Genomic DNA, 19,100 nt, shown 5'->3' with positions numbered 1-19,100 from the left:
AACACCTTCCAGTTGCCGACTGACAAACTTCTTGTCGCCGTCATCAGGGGTGTTAACGTAGCCGTCTCCGAGAAAGATGTTCGTAACGAACTTCTCTCCTACGATCTCCCGGTGATGCACGTTCACCGTATGCGCAGTGGCGCTACCCTCTGGCCCCTCGTGGCCGTCCACCTCTCTCGGGATGAAAAATCCCAAAAAATCTTCGATCTTACAACTGTGGCGGGTCTCCGCGTTACAGTTGAAAGAACCCAGATGGGTTCTAGTTAAATTCCATTCAGGAGTGCGTCTATTAAGATTTTTCACTCTCTAGTCTAAAAATAAAAACACTATATATTTATTTATTATGACAGACGTAGTCCGACATATCTGCCAGAACCAAATCCAAGCTCGCCATTCAAAAAAAAGGAAATTTCGAAAGCTGGAGGAAGGCGGGCGAAAATTTAAGGCCTTAGCCGGGGGATCGGTGCAGTGTCTTCCGCCCTGTGACAAACCCTGAAGCTATCGTCTCACATTTCCCATAGTGACTCCCCTTCGCGGCCAGCACCTTGCCGTGGTGAGAGGGCTTAGTACCTGTATTGGGAAGCTAAGCGTGGCCAACTGTATACAATGAAGGGGACCGGACTGATTTTACGATGACGGACTGGCGTGAACTCCGAAACGGACATGATTTGGTAATGAACAGTCTTGACGCGCGCTGTAACGTGCTATGAGGCTATGGTGACAGTGACTGGTGTTTTGCGTTGTGGAGTGGATTGATATCAATCCCTATATAGGCGAACAGGTAGTGTGTGTCATGGGTGCTGAGCTATGCACGAAGTAGCGGTTGGTTTACTGCTATGGAATGTATAGCTTGGGGGAGGACGAATGTGTGCACTGAGCGGTGCACGATGTAGTGGTTGGTTTACTGCTATGGAGTGTGCCGTGTGGTGTGGACATGATGTAGACGCTGGACGGCGTATGAAGTGGCGGTTGGTTTACTGCCATGGAGTGCGCCGGTTAGTGAATTAGTGCGAACTGTGAGGTATACGAAGTAGCGGTTAGTTTACTGCTACAGAGTGTACTAAGTAGTGTGGACACGAGTGTCGATGGATGGTTGCCTGTGTGCAAGTGTGCTGGAATGCTTCTAGGTGACTTGTGCGTGCGAGGAACGTAGGGGGCTTACAATGTGCGTCAGCGAAGTCTGGGGCGCTATGTTTGCTTCATGGCTAGCAACCATGCGTACCCGAGCTGGCAGCCATACAGGGCTTGGTGATGCACTCAACGCCAGAACCGTAGTGTGCAGTAGCATGCGAACATCACACCAATGATGTAAACTTTGGTACTATGGGTGGGTCGGGTGCCCCGGTATTTTGGGGTTGGATTCGTAGTGGCAGTCGGTGCTTATATCGCAAGCAACGTGGCGTGAGAGTTGCGCAGGAAACAACTCGGGTATCTTACGCGCTATGTAAGGAGGGAATTTAGATAGGTCCCGCTCCCACCGAGAGGCCGGAGATTAGTGCATAATCGAAAGCATTCCGTAGCTATGTTTAACATAGTGCGTTGATTGGACGTTCTTCCAATCCCATGTCCCACGGGGGCCGTGTTTTTGTGCCGGAAGGCGGGTAAAGCACGTTAAATCTCCGACTTGTATTTCCCATAGTGACTAACAACTGACGGAAAGCAATCTGTGGATGCAATGGCCGCAAAGAGTAAAATCTCCGAGCCCAGTGTCTGAGAACCTAGCGGTCAACCGTTGTTGGGCCTAATACTCTACGAGTTTTAGGGGGATCCACGTGCACCCTTGGGTGTATCAAATCTTTCAACGGCGGAATCTAAGGTGTGAGCTACCGTGCTGATGGATGAATGGCAGCACGATAGGCTGTCGTGAACGGTGCCTTCCGGGACTTGGCACACCCCGGCTGCCACCCTGCTGAGAGCATGGACGAGGAGACCAGCGCGTATAGTATGAGCAAGACGGGTGAGAGTGTGAGGAGAGGGAAGAAAAGGGTTAGGAGGAACATTAGTGTAGAGCAGAGGGTTGGTGGACCGCTCGATGTCATCCGGGGGGTGGAGAAAAAGTTGGTGGAGTTTTTGTGTAGGGCGGAGAACAAGGTCTCCAAGGGGGCGCTGACGTTCATCTTGGAGTAGTTTGGGGAGGTCAGAACGCAGGCTGTGAAGGCCAGGAGGTCCCTTGAGCTGTGTGTCAAGGGGATTCGGAGTGCCTAACTGCGGTCGTGGTTAACTCCAAAGATGGAGCGGCGAGTAGGGATAGCGTGAAGACTAAAGTAGTGTCTGAAGCGGCGCCGAAGATTGGCGATATCCGTGTGAAGGCCGTCCGTAGAACAAAAACAGGGGTAGAGATAGAAACGGTCACGAAGGATGAGAGGGAGCGTCTCCAGGCTATCCCTGCATTCAGTGAGGCCGGGCTGAGCGTCGGATGAACTAGGGTAATGCCACACAGGGTGGCGGTGCATGATGTGCCGGGCCACATTAAGGATGAGGAGTTTCTGCGTGAGTTGCGGGCAAAGAACTTGGCTGGAATGAGTGAGGCTAGGTTCAAAGAGAAAGTGCGTATGGTGAGGAGAATTGTGAGCAAGAAGGATGCGGGTATGGGAACGGTGATCGTCGAGGTTGACTCGGCGTCATCAAGGATGCTTGTGGAGTCCGGCAGAGTGTACGTAGGCATGTATGCGTTCCGGTGCCGTGACTGGGAAAGTGTGCCCAGGTGCTATAGGTGCCTGGGATTCGGACACATGGCGGCGGGATGTAAGAAAGCTGAGGTGTGTGGCAACTGCGGGAACGAGGGGCACCGGAGAGACGCGTGCAAGGCTGGGGTTGGGACGAATAAAGTGTGCTTGAACTGCAAAGCGAGAGGTCAAAAGAGTGATCATTCAGTGTTGAGCAAGGAGTGCCCATTGTATGAAAGAGAGCTCCTGCGGCTGAGGAGTAGGATGTCAGATTCAGAATGATGATCAAGTGTGTGCAAATTAATTGTCAGCGCGGAAGGAGCAGTATGATTGATTTGGGTGTATGGATGTCCAATGAAGGTACACAAGTGGCGCTCCTACAGGAGCCGTATGTTACAGTTCACGGTGTGGTAGGGCTCCCCGCGGGTATGCGCGTATTCTCTGTACCAGGTGTGGAATGCAGGAGTGCAATTGTCATAAACGGCGACGACGTGGAGGTTACGGAGGTGAATGGTCTGACGTGGAGTCATGGTGTGTGTCTGTGGGTTAAGTATGATGATATTGACTTCGAGCATGCGTGGTGGGTTGATGCGGGGAGGGGTGTGAGTGATCACAACCCTTTCCGCATCGACTTGGTGTTACGTCACTCTGTTCCGGAGGATGAGCGCGACAGTGTACAGAAAGGCTGGTGCACCAGGGGTGTAGATTGGACGTTATATAAGAGGTTTTTGTCTGATGAGGTGGCTCTGGTCGACATTGTTGCCTTTCGTAGCATGGCGATCACGGACCAGGTCGGTTTTATCCTGAATTCCCTTGTGTTAGTAAACGATCGGGTATGTGGTAGAAGAAGAATGAAGAGACGTGAGAACGTGAGTTGGTGGAACAACCGGCACACGGGTCTGCGTCAGAGAGTCAGGAGGTTGCGCAGAAGATGGCAGAGAGCTAAGAGTGGGGGTATGGATGATGCGGATGGTCGGGAAATCGAGTATCGTGCGGCTGTTAGGGAGTACAAGGATTCCTTGCGTAGCGCTAAGGAGGATGACTGGAGGAGATTTGTGTCTGAGTGTGGCAATGATGATCCTTGGGGTGGGGTGTATCGCATATGTCGGCGCGGTCGGGCTCAGCCGACAGTGCTGATACATGGGATGAGTCGGTAAGTGTGGCAATGGATGAGTTCTTTCCCCGTAATGTCTGTGATTTTCCTTGTCCTGGGCCTGTTAATCAGGCTATCCCTGTGAGTATGAATGAGATAGAGCGCGCAAAGGTCAGGTTGAGTGATAGGAAGGCCCCTGGGCTGGATGGGATCACGGGACGAATGGTTAAATGTCTTTGGAGTGTTGCTTCGGAGTATTTGTTGGCCCTGGTTAATGTGTGTCGTTGGGGGCTTCTTCCCGGACTGCTGGAAGTCTAGCAAGGTGGTGCTACTCTACAAGAGACTGAACAAGGACAGAAGTGACCTGAGGTCATACAGACCTATTTGTTTAGTGAGTTCGATGGCAAAGGTATGTGAGAGGGTGCTAGTAGACAGAATGATAGATATGTATGGTAGTTATAACCAGTGGCAATTTGCATATGTGTGCGGCAGGGGTACAGAGGATGCCTGGTTTGCATTATGTGACCAGGTGAATGCGTCTGCAAGTAAGTATGTATTAGGTATGTTTGTTGACTTCAAGGGTGCGTTTGATAATCTGAGATGGGTGAAAGTGTTAGAAAGATTGAACCAGATTGGAGTGGTTGAAATGGAGGCGTGGATGAGTTATTTTCGAAATCGGAAGGTATGTTTGATAGGTCCCCAGCGGAATGTATGGAGAAATGTAACGCGTGGTTGCCCTAGAAATGTAACGCGTGGTTGCCCTCAGGGTTCGGTGTGTGGTCCGTTTATATGAAATTTGATGATGGATGTGTTGCTTGGAGAGATGAAGAGATTGGGTGCCAAGTTCGTCGCGTATGCGGACGATTTATTGATATTGGTGGAAGGTGATAGTAGATTGGAGATGGAGAGAAAGGGAATGGAGTATATGGAAGCTGTATGTGACCAGGGAGCGTCGGTGGGGGTTGAGGTCTCGCAAACCAAGCCACACTCCTCAATGTGAGATACGTGTTCAAGGTTTAGTACTTGGGTGTGTGGATGGGTGAAAGGATGAACTTCTCTCCGCATCTCGACAGCCTGCGTCCCAAGATGGCAGCAGTGGTGGGGCCCGTTTCCAGGGGCATGCGGCGTGAATGGGGTCTGAGAAAGAGTGCGATAGGTGTGTTATACAAGGGATTGCTTGTGGAGTGTGCGTTGTATGGAGCGAGTGTATGGTTTGGATGTCTGACGAGGGGAACGAATGTTGTTCGGTTGATGCGCAGTCAGCGGGTGGTGTTGTATGCATGTATGAATGTGTGTCGCACGGTTTCCACGGACGCCATGGTGGCGCTTATGGGCGTGTTACCGTGGGACTTGGAGGCCGTGCGGCGGGGTGTACGGTTCCGGGTGCGGCAAGGACGCCCGCCCGGAATGTTTGAGGACGTTTTCACTCGGTGGGGTGTCGGAAAGGCTCTAACGGATCATTTGTTCGCGCGTTGGCAGATCCGCTGGGATACCAGCGAGAAAGGCAGACCCACGTACAGGTTTGTTAGGGATGTGAAAGTGGCTGGTACCAGTGAATGGTTTTGGCTTAGCCGGAGTATGGGTTTCTTGATGACTGGGCATGGAAACATGAATGCGTTTTTATTTAATAGGGGATTGAGTGACACGAAGGAATGTGACTGTGGTACTGGCCGTGAGGATGTAGACCATATTCTGGTAGAGTGTATGCTTTATAGGAACGAGAGGAGGTTGTTGGAAAATAGCCTGGGTGTAAGGGTTGATGAGGTGAGAGAGTGGTCAGTTATTGTCGGAACGAGGGACGGGTTCGAGGCACTTAGTGCCTTTGCGAGTTCCGTGTTCAAAGCCAGGGAGTCGCGCCACCGCATATAATGCGACGGCGTGGAGTGAGCGTCGTACATTTTAAATGAGTGGGTATGGGGGGAAGGCGTTGGAGGAGCGTGAGAATGTGATTCTGGGACTCTATGGCTGATGATGACTGAGGTATGGAGAGTATGCTTCGTGATGATTGTGTTTTCTTTTAGCCACGTAGGGAACATGTGCTGACTACTACTGCACTCTGACCCGTGGTGTAACAGTGTCGCGATCCTAACCAGACCAATGGTCCGGCCGTGGTATTTGGAGGGGCCGGAGCCTCCAGTCGCGGAATGGATAATGAGCATGGTGAACTGAACGGTACCGACGACGCCGAAAACGGCGATATTTATGTAGACCTCCCCTTACGGCAAAGATCGTGTCAGACATATATCGATGCCGGCAGGGGAAACTTCCTCGCGCTTTGAGTAAAGGACGAGGAAAGACACATTGAGGAGAAGTACCGGCTCCTCAATGTTGTCTACAGGTGCATCCGGTGCAACAAAACTTTTTGTAAGATCCGATCGATCTATGGTCACATTCCCCGGTGTCAAGTAAGGCCGAAAGAGCAGCAAGTCGAGGAGGGCCAACTGCCTTGCGAAGATTGTGGCCGAAATTTTGTGTCCAGTAGGGCGCTCGCAACACACCAAAGACACGCTCACCCGGTTACTAGAAATAGGATCCGGGAGGCACAGTTAAGGGAAACAGAGAACCCGCGTCCACAACCGAATCCGAGACCAAATTCGGTGTGGACACAACAAGAGGTGGCTTTACTGAGACAGCTAGAGGTGCAGATGGCACACGAGAAATTTATTAATAAGGCGCTATAGCACGGGTTCTCACCACAAAAACCAATAGACAAATATCAGATAAAAGAAGTGACCTACGATAGAGGGAAGGAGCAAGAAGGCACCAGCCCGGGCTTGTCCGGGTTGATGAGTCCGGGGAACTGATTCCAGAACCAGCTCCTTGGCCGGCACCAATGCTGGAAGTAGAGATCCCAGCGGAGGTGTTGCGCGAACCGTTCAGGTGGGACGTGGCGGAATAGGAGCCCTGGGTGAATCGACTTCGTGAAACCTGGGACTCCCTACATTGCTCCTTAACTGCCCGCCACCAAGCATATGACCGGGAGCTCGACAGTGCGCTTAGTGAGTTCATTCCAATAAATGGGTAAGTTCTCCAGTCCAAAGTGGATGAATTGCACTCTGGCCTCCTTATACTGATAACAGCAAGAGACGGACGGTCGGAGCGCAAAGCTAGGCGCACTCGGAAGCATGGCGGGTCCACAAGCCGGGCACGTCGGCGATACGTATACGCCCGGACACGAGATCTCTACAACAAAAAAGACTTTTGGCTAAATATATCCGCGAAGAGCAGAAATAAAGGATCTGTACGATAGATTATGGGGAACAAAGCCGATGGTACAGTTTCCAGATGCCCTCGACCAGGGTCCTCAATGGACTTCCCCCGGTGTCTGTTTTCCTCATTTTACGAAGAAAGAGGTTCATAGACAGGTCGCCTGCCAAAAAGCGGACGCGTCTGCGGGTATCGACGGCATTAAGAGTGGAGGTGTCAAGAACCCGCAGTGCAAGTACCTATTGTGCAAGTATTTCAACTTATATTACTAGGTGGAAAACAACCATCGACATGGAAACTCAACAGAACAACACTCATCTTAAAGGATGGGAAAGACCCGCAACAGGCTGAAAATTATAGGTCTATCTATCAAAGGCCTCTGATACTGTTCCCCACCAGATCATTGGTCATGGACTGTCAGGAAAAGGGGTTCCACCTGCAGTGGTGCGTATGATGGAAGAGAACTACAAAAATGTTCGCACACAGATTAATATGGGCGAAGATATGGTCAAAGTTGACCTTCAGCGAGGAGTGAAACAGGGCGATCCACTCTCGCCGTTTATATTCAATACACTTTTATAACCATTACTTATTAAGTTGGAGGCCGTGCCTGGATATCTTATAGACAGGACTCGGCACCTCAGGCACAGGATCTCTTAATAGAAACGGAATCCTACCTGCAGAAAATGGGAATGACTATATCGATCTCAAAATGTGCTGCTTTTGTGATCGTATCGACGAAAGATTCATATTTTATAAGGGATCCTCAAATAAAGTGAAGGAAGATGGCTTGATTCCTTGTTTGCAGACGCGGGATCAAGTCTACGATATCTAGGAGCCAACATCTCTCCTTGGTACGGAATTGATATTCGAAACATCAGGGACGAGATATACGGAGCGTTACAGCGGGCTACACGACTCCCATTGAAGCCCATGCAGAAGATCAACCTACTGTCTCAGTACCAAATCCCTCACTACCTTTATCGGTTAGTTATCACGTTATCGGACAGGGCACACACACGAAGACATGGCGAATTCAGAGACACGACGATATTGTCGACTTCGTTATGTCGGAAATTCCCAAGAGGGACCCTGCGGCGACAATCATCAAGGAGCCTACGCTGGACTTCGAGAATACGACGCTCAAACCGGACCTAGTAGTTAAAACTGGGGATCGGGTTTTTGTGGTCGATGTAACAGTCCGCCACGAGGACTACCCAGGTCTACATTAGAGGCATTGCGCCACATAACAAGATTCAGAGAGTCGTTAGGGTTGACCATTTCCCTAATGGCCCACCGAGCCTCGATTGAAATTTACCACAGCTTTATGAATTACGATGGAGCTGTGCCTCAACGTCGAGAAAACCGTGACAGGTGACTAACGGACTGGCCGCAGCCGTCAACATTACGTCCCTGTAGTAAGTATTATTTATTTATTATATGTGGGAGATTTTAGTTTTATTTTATTTTTACACCTCGTCGCCCGTATACAGCGACAAGGCTTTTATTTTTATTTTATATTTTCGTTCAGCTGTGGTCGGAATTTTTCCACTAAGCCGAGGGCCACCTCCGTGGTTTCTCGTGTCAACGGACGGACTTTGTCCGGACGGCTAAGTGCCAATGGAGCCCCCTCACATACCAAATGACAGAGGAATTGTTAGATAGTGGGAACTCATAACACAAAAATCATTCAGTGCAAGTGTGGGATTCTAGTCAGCCGGGCCTGGTTGTGGGATAGACCGCGAGACCGTAGAAATGCGATCTGATGGTCTGTTCCACAGCCGGGTCCGGAAAGTAGTTTAAGCGTTGTTAAAAGGGAAGCCGTTGCGTAGATACCGCGGGCGAGTGTAACAGGAGCACCGTCTGCGTTGCCGGACTCCCTCATTTGTTTTCCGTACATCCGATGAAGATGAAAGTACGCCGCAAGGCGTAAATCAATAGCCAAATGCCTCAATATTTAAAAAAAAATTGAGATGAAGGAGAGACACCATAAACAGAAGATGGAGGCTCTGGGAAATATTGTGGGTGCCATCAGCGTCAAATGCACAGGCCTTAACCCAAACGGCCCAGGCGTTGTCGCAGACTGCTGTGGCATTAGAATTAGCACAGTCTCGTTAACTATTTGTTTTTGTTATTATTTTTGTTAAAATTTATATTAGGAATTCTCTTTTTTTATTTTATTAATTAAATTTTGTTATATAAGCATATAGCATAGTAAACAACACATATAAAGAAAATTTTAATAACAGTTTTTCAAATCAAAACTATAAAAATGCACAAGATTTATATAATAAAAATAAAACATTTTTAATAGACTTAATAATTAACAATAAAAACCACATTTAAATAAATTTATAAAAATTCTTTTTACCAAATTTTAATTAATGACATAAAAATACAAAGTTAATTGGCATAAATCTGCCCCTGGTCAGGATATTTCAATTTCTAAAGACAAATCTGTATCATCCTTACATTGTGTGATCATATTTAACACCATTTTATACAACAATGTTCACTCATCATCATGGCAAACTCTTCGAACCATTCTCGTCCCCAAAGATGTGATAGGTTCTCATATCTATATTAGTTTAAACAAAATTACTAGTAGGAAATTTCATATACACAGCGGTGTTAAGAAAGGTGACCCTTTAAGCCCTTTATTGTTTAAGTTGGTGATCGACGAAATTTTGTGTATTCTTACACAAATTCTTCTACAAATCATTGTAGTGTAATGGCTTTTGCTGATAATCTAGTCATATTAGAAAATAACCATCAATATTCCATTGATTTTAGATGACGTAATCACATATAACTAAAATTGCTCTATGCCTTCAGAATATTAAAATTGACAAGTAGAATCTGAAAAATTATGACATTAATTAGAATTTTCACCAAAAAAGCTCTACACCTCCCAAATTCATACTTCTAATTCTTTCCTAAATTCTAGTATATGTGCCGATGGTCTTGGCTTATTTGATTATACCTTTTCTATCCCCTTCTTATTTAAAAAAACGCATCAATAACGTGTTTTCCAATTCCAACCAGTGACCCTGTTCTAAATTCTTTGTCTTCTAGTGTAACCTATACAAATTTTTTAAAAAAGTTTTCGCATGATCCTAATAATTTAACTCCCCGGGATCTATGAAGAAGCCGTCTTGATGATGGGCCAATGACTGCTGGAATTTCATCAGCCGCAGATGATAATTCCAGTAGATCTTGGATTTATAATAGCCCTAAAGGTTGGTCTAGAAGCGACTATGTTCATTCATTACATCTAAGAGCGAATATGCTACCCTGTAAAGGCTCTAATCCACCTAACATACGTTCATGTCGGGCAGATTGCTCTAGAGTTGAATCACTTTCTCACATTTTCCAAAAATGACCCATTGTCCATTACGATCGCATTAAATGCCATAACGAAATAGATAATACTATTGGAAAATAATGCAGAAGGAAATGGACAATAGAAATTGAACCTCATGTACGGCATAAAGACGGCCAATTATTTAAATCCGATCTATTTATCTATCTTGACGATAATAGATCCTTGATAATTGACATCCAGGTCTCCTAGAAGAATGGGAATAATTCTCTTGAGTATGCTTGGAAGAACAAATACAAAATTTACAATTGTTCAAAGTTTCAGTAAAATGGCTGGGAAAATCTTTTGTATTTTGCCCCTTTATAATTGGAGCTAGGGGCAGTTGGCCAAGGTGTAACGCTCCCCTTGAAGATGTGATTAACATTCCTACTAATATCAAAAGGAATTGTGTTAATTTTGTACTCAAGTGGGGCTCGTCTATCCTTAATTCATTTATAAAGTTTGTTTGGAGAGATAATCCACTTTTGAAATGATTATCTGTCTCCCGCCCCTAACTTAATGTTTCTTATAAAACATGTAATCACTAATGATGTGAAGTCTTAATAAAGATTATTACAAGCGAGGAGTCAAACGGTGAAATCGATTTCGAGCGATATAGGGCGAAAATAGGTGTCAAATTTATTGGACCTTTTCTTTTCAGAGCGATCCTCTTGCTTAATCCGCTTGAGGAGTTTGACTGCAGCCTGATCGGTTCCGTGTTTTATAACAGAGAATCGGTAATGTGTAGACCACTTTTCTCTACACGGCTAAGAACCAGGTGTGCGATGGCGTCTTCGAACAGCAAAAGCGCCCTCTCAAGAGACACACGGTGTTGCGTAAGTGCGGGGATCGTACCAAATGCCAATTTTGTCCCGCAGAATTCGGCAATTTCAAGAGGGTCCGTAATCACGATTGGTGAGCTCATACAAGAGAATTTACTGCCAGTATTCAATCTTTAAACCGCAACGAGAAGCAGAGATCTTCGAAATACTGGCACGGATGGAGGCGTCTTGTCCTAAGGGCGCCAACCTAAAAGACATGGCAGCTGCTACCAGACTTACCGTAGACCAGGTAAAACGCCGGAGGAGGAAGACCGAATATGCTGGCGACCTGGCAATAGCCGTCGCCAGTGTTAGCAGCACCAACACAGGGTCAACCACCATCTCTTCCTCCTTCTACCGGTGCTAAGATCCGGATTCTCAGCGACATAGTGGTTACGTACGATTCTCGTACCGCAGCCTCACCGGCGTCCGCGTGCGACCAACGTAATCCCCTCTGCCCGGGATACGGCAAAAGGTGGAGAACTGCTCCTCATCGGACACTTTTGAACACCAAAGGCCAGACGGAGGTCCGCAAGATTGCTGACTTGGCTCTCTTCGGCTCCAGTCACGCCCTCACGGTCGCTATTGACCGTTGGCTGGAGTCGATTCGATCTAAGAAGACACGGAATAATAAGGGAAGAGAACCGTTGGGACCCGCCACTATAACCAGCATAAGGGCGGGCAAGGTCAGCGTGCCGCGGAATATAAAAAGGTCCAGGAAATGTTTTGCGACAGTCGAACTAGCCTGGCTGACACAATCCTCAGTGGGAAGGGGATTTGTGAGCCGGAGGATCTTCCCTCGCTTGATGCAGTGGAGGCACTTTCTGGCGGAATTCTAGAGACACCCTCGCCTGACGATAACGATGAAATTACAGATCAGCATGATGAACTGTACACCTTCCGGCCGATTACGGTCGACGACATCGGCCTGAAGACCTGGCACGTAACGGCACTCGGCCCTGACGGGATTACCGTACCCGATGTCAAAAAGGTACCCCCGCTGGTACTGAGCGTAATCTTCAACTCTGTCCTGGGCAGGAATATCCAGCCAGACAGCTGGAAATCTACCAGGTCTGTTCTGGTGCCCAAGGACGGTGACAGGAGGCAGGCCACCAATTGGCGGCCCATTACCATCGGGTCCGCAGTGCAACGCCTGCTCCACAGAATTCTCCACACTAGGTTGCGCAGTGAGACTCAGCTGAACTTGAATCAGCGTGGTTTTGTGGAGACGGATAGTACACTGGCCAACACTATGTTGTTGGACCATTACCTCGGGGCCCAGGTCGAGCGCGGCTGCGCTTACAACGTGGTTTCGCTCGACCTGCGTAAGGCTTTCGACTCCGTCTCCCTCACCTCCATACAACGAGCAGTTAGACGCATCGGCATTGATCAACGGACATCTGTCTACGTTATGTCTAGCCTGTGCGGCGCCACCACATCCATCAAGGTGGGTCGTGCTATAACTAGGCAAATAGTTAACTTTAACTTAATATTGGATGAGTTACTTTGTCACATAAACGCGAAGTATCGGGGAGGTACCGTAAATACACTGAGTAATACACGGGTAGCCCTTATGGGATTTGCTGATGATCTCGTTGTCCTGTCTGACAGGCAATTCGATGTTCCGCTGATGCTGGCGGACATCGAGGCATTCTTCAGAAGCCGGGGGATGGTTGTGAACCCCGCAGAGTGTGGCCCTGTCAGGGACCACTTTCGCGGGTGATAAGGTGGACGTATCACGAAGCTATTAAACACCTCCGAGGACCCGGCAATTATATCGACTCTCCAGACCCTTCGTGTGTTGGGAATACTTCGACGGCTTCAAAAACTAGGTATAAACATCCCTCCAGACCAGGTTCATCGCCAACCGTTAATCTAGGCGTCTATAGATCGCATCTCGGAAACAGGGAGGCGTCTTCACAAAATCCCTTCGTGAACACACAGACGAATAGAAAAAGAGAAAATTCAGGAGGTGACGCCATAAGGACGCCGTAAAAAAAGGAGGAGACGGATACCACGGGAACAGAGTGGGAGAAAGATGACCATGACCGAAGAATGGACGCCATACATCGGGAAAAGAGGGAACTCGAAGCCATAGAGAAAAAGCTGACACCGAAGAAACCAAACATGGAGTAACAGATGTAACTGAGACAGACAAAACACCGCAAACATCAGAAGGGACGCAAATATAACGTAGAATAAGCTTAGGCGGGACCAGACTGGGGGGGGAGAAAGAAGGGTGGAAAACCTCAGGGACGAACTAATCGTAAAAATCGAGGAAGGCGACTGTCTGAAAATTAAAAAAATTATTTTCCATCTTTTGAGGTTCCGAGTACAGTCGTCGTGAATGTAGTTGACGCTTCGATGAATAGGGAGACGGTAAAGGATGGGGTGGTGTCTGATGTGGCACCCAAGATATGCGACATCCGGTTGGAAGGGGTTCGTCGGACGAAAACTGGGGTGGAAATCGAGACCGTCACGAAGGCGGAGATGTATAGGCTACGAGCTATCCCTGCGTTTAAGGAGGCCGGCCTCAATGTCGGAGTTCATATCGGAGTTACGTGTGAAGAATTTGGCTGGCATGAGTGAGGCGTGACTTTCGGAGGTGAGGATAGTAAAGAGGATTGTAAATAAGAATGATGCAAGTTTAGGGATGAAGATGATTGAACTCGACTCGGCGTCATCCAAGTCAAAAGAGTAATCATTCGATAAGGAGTAGAATGTGTCCATTGTATGATAGAGAAGTGTTGAGGTTGAGAAGCAGAACCTCAGGTGGAAAAATGGTTAACAAGATTTGAACTTTAAAGAGGTAATGGTCAGGTAGAAAGGTATATGAAAACGATAATGTACCTGATTTATACAGAAACAAATTTGATGTCAGAAGTAGCGAGTAATATTTGGAAAATTCAATAACGACTGAACAACACTATTCAAAAATCAGTTAGGAGGTCTACACTTCTAATTCAATGTCTGTAAAGAACCGTGAGTTAGACCGCCAAAGAATGGCAAAACTCCACAAAACAGAATTTAAGTATTAACGGAAATTGTAATAATGCTTCGAGACTCGAAGCTGCATATTAATAAGTCTGTGGGAATACCCACACAGCAAATGTTTTCTACATCTGGATTTCAAATGCTCACTAGATGTTGACGGATTTTATTTGAAATGTCCGCGGATCAAATGTCATAGATTTAGGTTTCGAATACCGAGAAAGGCCCACCAGACGTGGGAATACCATCTGTGTAGATATACGTTTACAATATTAGGTGCATCTTCTGGGAAGGCTCACCAGAGGTAAATGTGCCAGGGCGCGGTGAGCTTTTGTTGTTGTGGTTTCAGATTTAGTAATTTTATTAGCGTTGACTGGTTCTCCTTTTGATCTTGGTTGGGTTGTTAAATATATGAAGTGAAGGTGGACAAAGTAAAGTTTCAAATTGTAAAGGAATTACTGCAACTTCAGTTAATGAAACACATCGATGACAATGATGACAAGAAAAATACAAAAAGTGAAAATTGCAATAACAACCAAACACCCTATCGCACAGAAGGAAGCACAGGAGTACAAATTGTAATACCTATAGTCACATACTAATATCAAGTCAATTTGAAATGATGAAATGATTTAGGAAACAACACAGCCAACAAACCACGTGGTTTTTAATAAATGCTTAAAATAATTGTCAAATTAACAAATCCAATGTTTGTAGAGAAGCAGGTTATAAACCTTATTTTTGACAATAATGAATACCTATAATATACTCCCTAATATCTAAATTTTAATATAATTTACATAACATAAATCGAAATTTATACTTGTTTCTTAAAATATTACCTATTTTAAGAAACATACATGATTACTTATTATTTTAATTTTTAAATTTAAGCGAGTAATTTTCAGTATCTGGTACACAGATACTAATAAGTTCATTCACATAAACTTTGGTGCAGTTGAAGTGTATTTGTGTGTGTAGTACAGAAAGTTGGTGTTCGGGACCTAGCTTTTAACTTTTACCCTAAACGCTACCACGATCTTCCAACATCCAAATGCAACTGTTGTATTCTGCACAAGTACATTAGGCACTGTGTCCGTACATGTTTATTTAATGTTATTTATTTACTTACAATTTTCTTTATAATCTGTGTGTGACTGTTTTAAAATAAATATGATGATTACACAAGCCTGTATAATACCAATGAAACATTTAGAAATTACCGCTACCACCGCAGTACAAATACACCACCACTGTTCCGATCTTATGTGAATGAAGTTTAATATATTCTTCCTGATACTGGCCGTACTTGGTTAATTCTTGTGATAATGGCTGTAGAAAATCCATACTGAACCCTTTATATTTTAGAGCAGCTTGTCATAACACCTAAAATATAAAAATTATAATAACGTGAATAATGAAATTGTCACATTGAACCATCTTTCTTTAACTGAAATATTTAAAATTGGAATAATAACAAAGTAATTACAAGTGATTTTGATAAATAAATAAAAATATATCTTAGTTAATTGTGCGTTGAATAAATAAGGATCAAGACAAAATATTTGTTTAACATATAGCTGAAATTATATAAACCTTAATTGGCAAGAGATTAAGAATGATATACAATGAATTTGTTCCATATACTTTATATAATTTCTCAAATTTGATCTAAAAAATACCTTAGTATAATAGTATTTTTCTTTTTTTTAAAGTACAAATATAAATATTTTTGTATAAAACTGTCCAACAAATATCTGTATTCTAGTACGTTCAAGTTAGAAAATTTTGATCAAACAACTATAATCAAAAGATGTTTTATTATTTCAGGATAAATTGTATTACGTTTATGAGTTTGAAAAAATCAAAATTTTCTAAATGTGTTTTGTCTATTAAAATTTTATTTCAAAACTGTATCTGAAAAATTATATTAAGTTATGATTCGTATGTAAATATGTGTAATAATTAAATTATTAGTTAAATAAAACTTTTATATTTTTATGTATATTTTACACAGACTGTTTCAAAACTTAGGTGACTGCTGCTATAAATTTCCTCAGGTGAGTGCCAACCATAATATGAAAACTGAACTAAGCACAAATATTTTATTCACGAAATTTACACCTTCTAAGTGTATATAACATATTTATACCATTTTTTTCACCTCGTCATCGAAAATCATGAATTCCAAGGACAAACGATTGCGGGTCAATATTATTTGGGGGGTCCTGAACCGATTACTGAAGAAAATTATCTGTTTTACACCGAGAATATCGGGAGCCCCTATTGCATAACAGCGAATCAACTCATCCAGAATAGTGAAGGAGTTTTTGTATAAAAAGGGTCTTGTTGTTCCACAACATCCACCATATTTGCTAGATTTACCACCAGAAGACTTCTGACTATAGAATAAATTCGGTGACACGGATCCTAGAAAAGGCCCCAAAGAGTGACTTCAACTTGTTTTGAATCGTTTTACAGACGATTCCAATCTTGTATAAATGATGAAAAGTACTCTTGGAATAACATTAAATAAAAATTACGATTTGTTTACACGTTTCGCTTATCTGACTTCAGTCACCTGATTTTTGAGACCGACTGTGTTTACATTATATGTACTTTAGACTAATCAAACTCAAAAGTATCTATTCTACTGACCTTTGGTTTCACTTCTTTCACATCAGATTCTCTTTGATCACTCATATGTCATGGGAAAATTAAAACATTCTGGAACCCCCTTTGTTCCGTCGTCCATAACTAAAATAAAAAATAAGGTTGAATATATACGAAATATTAAAGTACAATAGAGTAAGTCTTTTTAATTTTAAAAATGTATGTTTTTCTGTAATTTTTTTCTTCAAATAACAATAACTATTAAGATCAGTATAAAATTTTGTCAAGTACATAATTTTTTGATTGTATTTTCACAAATAGTTAAATAGAAATCTCACTTTGGAATATACATTTTACTTTATTATAAATAGAAAACGGTGACCAAATAATCTTCAATATATTTAATAATCATTTTAAATATTTTAAATAGTAAACGTTTATTAATATAATAAATTTTAAAGTAAAACACTTATTTAGTAAAAATTAAAAAAAAAAATAATTTACAAAAAATTCGTTACAATATTCACGTATGTCAATAAAAACGTTTTTCCAATATTTTCGAAAAGTTATTGAAGCTAATTTATTGTTATTCAAAACATTAGTGAATGGGTTAATTTAAAATAACTTATAAATATTTGACAAAAAGTACTGATTGCAAAATATTGTTTTTCATTTATTCTTCTAAAAGTAATTAGTTTTAAGAGGATATGTAACAAATGACAGAAATTTTAATTAAATTGTTTCCAGTAAATTATATTCGTGTTATCATGGTATGTAATTATCAAATTTTTAGTCACAAAATTATTTACTTTCAAGTAATCTTTGAAACTTTTGTACGTTTTTTATCAACATTAAAATATTTCTGGCAGAACCAATTTAACTTAAAGAAATTGTTCAGTTTTATAGTCCAAATTGGTTTCACTTTTCGTAAATTCCAATTTGATCAACAAAATAAAATCTAGTTATTATTTGTATTGCATTAAAATCCAGATAAATGAATAATTAAATGAATTTTCAGTAGATCTTTAGTACTTCTATATTTATGAAATTTTGTCTTTAATAATAAAATATTTTTGATTTTGGTACATCTTTAATTAAGAATACAACAGGTCAATCGGTAAATCCCCAAAGGTCGTTTATATAAATTGTGTAGGCTGTGTTCAACGTGCAATTTGAAATTACATTAACAAAATCAAGCATTAGAATGTCAAAATGAAAGTATATTAACAAAAGATATGGTCAAAAGTTCTATTAAAGAAGGCTAATCCAATTCCAATGTCATCTGTAATGTATATAATACAAATCTTAGTATTAATCACAAAAGAAAAAAGTCTGAAAAACATATTAAACATTTGAAAAGCCAAGCAGATTAGTAAACGTTTTATACATAGCAAGCAAGATGTTTCCCGTATCTCCACACCCTGTTCTCTGTATGTGTTATTACTTTAAAAGAATTTTGTGAATTTATTGACACCAACAAACCAAGATGTGATTTCCACAAGGGAATTGTAGTCATAGAATCGAGACCAACCAGTTGCTGTCGAGTAAAAGTCATTCAAATCCAATTTTTTGTAGCTCAAAGATGGGATGCGTACAATGGGAGTTGGATTTCAGAAACGAATTAAGCTGTTAGATGAGTCGGTAAAATCAAAGTCATTTTGAAAGACTCGTTAAAACAGGTAAAAGGGGGTAATTTATTTTATACAAGATACCGATGATATTGGACTACACAACTTTGGTTAAATGATTCATTTTAATATCACTAACTCGCCCTTCAACTAATGTGACGTATCACACACACCCTGTTTTACCGTTACTTAAATTTATGGTTCAGAACTAATTAAATCAACCTAATTATGTTCCTTATCTATCTTTCCCAACATTGTTGATAAACTAATCTAATAGTTTTTCTATGAGAAACCGTACTCTAAATAGAAGTGTATTTGGTCTAAAAAACCTTAAAGCAATTCAATATACATTAATTTAAATATGAATCAATTTCTAACATTATTAAACCTCTTATAAGTCATAAAATTTATCAATAATAAAATTTAAAAAATACATTACTTCAAACTATTCTGCGAGGAATATTCAAAGAATAATATATATTATTTATAATTTGATTAATTTAACTTTTACTTTAAACAAACCTTGACAATTATAACTTTTTATCAGCGTGCATTTTTAATTAATATTCTGAACCAAAGAATTAAATTACAATATATGGAGAGGTATAATGACAAATAAATCCAGTTTCACTACAATATAGAAAGAAAATATATTAGACTACATGTCCAACATTTATTTATCCATACATTAATAAAAAAAAAATTTTTACGATAAAATAG

General features: G+C 42.5%; 1 long non-coding RNA gene across 1 annotated transcript; it reads right to left on the bottom strand.

The window, feature by feature from the left end:
• Positions 1–15,236: 15,236 nt before the first annotated feature.
• Positions 15,237–16,885, bottom strand: LOC126266371 (uncharacterized). Its single transcript, XR_007548776.1, has 2 exons — positions 16,798–16,885; positions 15,237–15,525 (listed from the first exon to the last, which is right to left on the bottom strand). It is a non-coding gene; the product is annotated as an uncharacterized LOC126266371 (long non-coding RNA).
• Positions 16,886–19,100: the final 2,215 nt, after the last annotated feature.

Source organism: Aethina tumida, chromosome 8 (genome assembly GCF_024364675.1).
Source record: "Aethina tumida isolate Nest 87 chromosome 8, icAetTumi1.1, whole genome shotgun sequence".
Lineage (NCBI taxonomy): Eukaryota > Metazoa > Arthropoda > Insecta > Coleoptera > Nitidulidae > Aethina > Aethina tumida.
The sequence above is the reverse complement of the archived record's forward strand: the minus strand, read 5'-3'. Positions and strand labels throughout refer to the sequence as shown.